This window comes from Arachis duranensis, chromosome 9 (assembly GCF_000817695.3).
Source record: "Arachis duranensis cultivar V14167 chromosome 9, aradu.V14167.gnm2.J7QH, whole genome shotgun sequence".
In the NCBI taxonomy this organism is placed as follows: domain Eukaryota; kingdom Viridiplantae; phylum Streptophyta; class Magnoliopsida; order Fabales; family Fabaceae; genus Arachis; species Arachis duranensis.
The window spans coordinates 15,126,426-15,130,514 of NC_029780.3; positions in this window are offsets into that span (position 1 = coordinate 15,126,426).

The window sequence follows — 4,089 nt, forward strand, 5'->3', positions numbered from 1 at the left end:
AAATCGGTGGTTGAGCCACAACGAGCTGAGGAGGCAAGGACCGCGCGCAATTCAAAAGCAGAGCAACCACGACAGGGGTAGACCACGACGCAATGCGAGGAGCGGCTTTAGCAACGACGGCCAGGAGATAACCAGCAATGACTAATAAAATTGTGAAAGAATAGGAAAAGACGAGAAAAGAACTTTTATTGATTGTTGATTGGTTGAATTGAATTGTAAACTATGAAGGTAAAACTAAGTATATATAGAGTATTGGCCTATGAAAGATAAAAGTAAATAAAAATAAGATAGAGATAAAGATAAAGATAACTATAAGATAAGATAAAGACTAAAATTACAATTGAATTTGTGTATTCTGTTGGGCTGAATTTGTGGACCGTGAGACGTCCTTATTGTTGTCATGGGCTAAGGTGGAAGAATGGTTTAATACGCTCCCGCAAGCTGGAGGATGAATGATGTCAAGAACACTAAGCTTATTCAGATTAAGATGGAAGGGTTGAGGAGACAAAGGCTTGGTGAAGATGTCAGCTAGTTGCCCAGAAGAGGAAATTGGGAGAAGTTTCATCACTCCATCTTGAGCTTTTTGTCAAACCAAATGACAATCAACCTCAAAATGTTTGGTCCGTTCATGAAAAACCGGGTTAGCAGCAATATGAAGAGCACTCTGATTATCACAATATAAAACTGGTGGGCGGATAGGAGAGATGCGTAAAAATTGTAACACATTTAGTATCCATTGAAGTTCACAAATTGTGTTGGCAAGTGCACGATATTCTGCTTCCGTGGATGAGCGGGCAACGGTGGTTTGTTTCTTGGTCTTCCAAGAGACAAAAGAATTGCCTAAGAAGAAACAATAACCTGTTAAAGATCATCGAGTGTCAGGACATCCGGCCCAATCAGAGTCACTGAAGTCAAGAAGCTGAATTTCTGATTCCCTTGGAAAGAAAAGTCCTTTGCAGGGACTAGTTTTCAGATATCGTAACACATGTTTGGCAGCTTGAAGATGAGATTCAGTAGGAGATGCCATGAATTGACTTAATTGTTGAGTGGCATACATGATGTCTGGTCGAGTAGTGGTGAGATAGATAAGACGGCCAACCAAACGGCGATATACAAAAGGGTCGGATAGTAGGGGACTTTTGTCTTGATATAGTCTTGTGGTACTATCCATTGGAACAGAGGCAGGTTTAGCACCTAATAAACCAGAATCCTCCAAAAGATCAAGACAATATTTTCTCTGAGATAAGCAAATTCCCTTCTCTGATTGAGTAACCTCAATACCCAAAAAATATTTTAATGGGCCCAAGTCTTTAATTCAGAAGTGTTGGTGCAAAATAGACTTAATGGCAGCAAGTTCAGAAATAGAATTACCAGTAAGAACAATGTCGTCAACATAGACTAAAAGGATAGAAATTTGATCACCAATGAATTTAACAAATAAACTATAACCAGATGAGGTCTGCTGATATCCATGAGATAGCAAAAGATGAGAAAGTTTGTCATACCTCATACGACTAGATTGTCGTAAACCATACAGTGACTTTAGTAGCTTACATCATTGATTCAGTTGAGAAGATAGAAATTCGGGTGGCAGAGTCATATAAACATCCTCAGAAAGATCTCCATGTAAGAAAGCATTATTGACATCCAACAGATGTATGGGCCAATGCTTCATAGAGGCCAATGCCAAAACTAATCTGATGGTGGCAGACTTGACAACAGTGGAGAAAGTTTCCAAGAAATCAACACCTTCAGTTTGAGTGAACCCTTTAGCCATAAGACATGCTTTATATCGATCAACTGAACCATCAGGGTTGCGTTTGATGTGATATACCCATTTACAGCCAACCGGCTTAACCCCTGCAGGGCAATCAACAAGACGCCAAGTTTTGTTATGCTCAAGAGCATCTAACTCATCTTTCATAGCACTACGCCAATTAGAGTGTTGATTGGCATCCTTAAAAGACTTTGGATCAACGTTAGAATGTAGAGATAAAAGAAACTTTTTATGTGAAGATGAAAGAGAAGAAAAAGACATGACTGAAGATAAAGGATACTTGCACTTTGAGGGAGATTGATTTGTAGAGATGCGAGAGGAATTACACAAGTAATAAGAGAGATATGCTGGAGGTCGGCGAGGCCGGTCGGAATGACGAGGATGGGGTTGCTCAGGCGGTGAAGAAGGTGACGGGGGATGAGAAGGTGATGGTGGACTGGTGTCTAGTGTTGAAAGTGATTCGGTGGTCATGAGCTCAACTTGGTTAAGAAACGATAGTGAGGAAGAAGGAGAGGTTGTTGGAGAAAATAAAGAACTAGGTGGAGTTGGGTCAATGGGTATAGGTGAGAGTTCGACTGGGAGACTAATTGAATCTTGTTTTTGAGAAGGTGTGTTTGGCAATGTTGGGCTGAGTGTATGAAATTAGACATTTTTTGTGACTAAGGGCAATATTATTTCATAAAAAATTACGTTTCTAGAAATCTCAATTCTTTTATCTTCTAAAACATAAACAATATATCCTTTAAAACCTTGCTGAAAGCCAATAAATACAGCCTTTTTGGCTCTTGGATCAAATTTTGATCTGTTTGTCATTAGGGTAGAAACAAAACATAAGTATCCAAAAATTTTAAGGTCATGATAATTTGGTGGATGATTGAATAAAATCTCAAATGGTGATTTAAAATTAATTGCGGATAATGGAACTCTGTTAAGTAAATAAACAGCATGTCTAACAGCATAAGACCAAAAAGATGATGGTAAATTAGACTGAAACATAAGAGCATGACCTATATTCAAAATATATTGATGCTTACGTTCTACCCTTCCATTTTGTTGAGGAGTTTCAACACAACTACGTTGATGAATAATGCCCTTTGAAGCATTAAAATTAGGTAAAATAAATTCTGGTCCATTATCGGAACGAATAGTTTTGACTTTGGAGTTGAATTGTGTTTCAATTAAAGTAATAAAATTTTTTATTTGATTTTACACTTCTCCTTTTGATTTTAATAAAGTAACATATGTAAAGCGACTAAAATCATCAACAATAGTAAAAAAATATTTATGATTATGAATAGAATTTTGTCGAAACGGACCCCAAATATCAAAGTGTAATAAATCAAAACTTGCATTGGCTTTGTTAAAACTTTGAGAAAATGAAAGTTTTTTTTGCTTAGAAAGATGACAAACGTCACAAGCCTCGTCATGATGCATAGAGATAAAAGGAAATTGTTTATGTAAATGATTAAGTCTTTGCCCAGAAAGGTGTCCTAAACGAAAATGCCATATATTGGAAGGTGTAATGGGTGGAGATTGGATGAAATTTATGGAGTGTGTAGTGGATGAATTTTTACCGAAATTGGGTTCAAAGACATATAATCCCTCTCTCATTCTGGCCAAATCAATCGTCCCCAAATTGTTGCTCTGTAGAGTGCAAGAAGAAGATGAAAAAGTGAGTTCACATATGAGTGCTGAAGTAATTTTTGAAACAGAGATAATATTAAAGTTGAAATGAGGTAAATAAAGAACATCATGAAGAACCAAGGATGGTGAAAATTGAATGATGCCTTTATAAGAAACAGTAGTTCGAGAACCATTTGGTAAATAAACAATAATAGGAGAAATTTGTGTGTAAGAAATAAACCAAGACAAATTTGATGCAATGTGATCTGTGGCTCCAGAATCAATGATCCAAGTATTCAAGAATGAATCTCGATTTGAAGAATTGTTAACAGTAGAAAAAGTATTGAAAGAACAAAGATAATGAGTAGTTGAACTTGACAAAAGTTCAAGTTGGTTTGAAGGACGAGCTTCTTCATTGAAAGGAAGTGCCATGAAAGAAAAGTGTTGGGCTGACGAAAGATCCAAAAGAGGCTCCGAATGAAGTTGCTGGTGTGCCCTTTCTCCTTGATCTAGGATAGAGTAAAAAAGTTGATTATTCATAGTGGGAGGAGAGGTTGAAGGGGTTTTAAGATCTGAATTGGTTGATTTACCCATGGATGTCAGCAGAGCTCAAGAGGAGCTCTGATACCATGATAAAATTAAAAGAGTACGCAAAGATAATAGAATTGTGAAAGAATAATGAAAGAAAA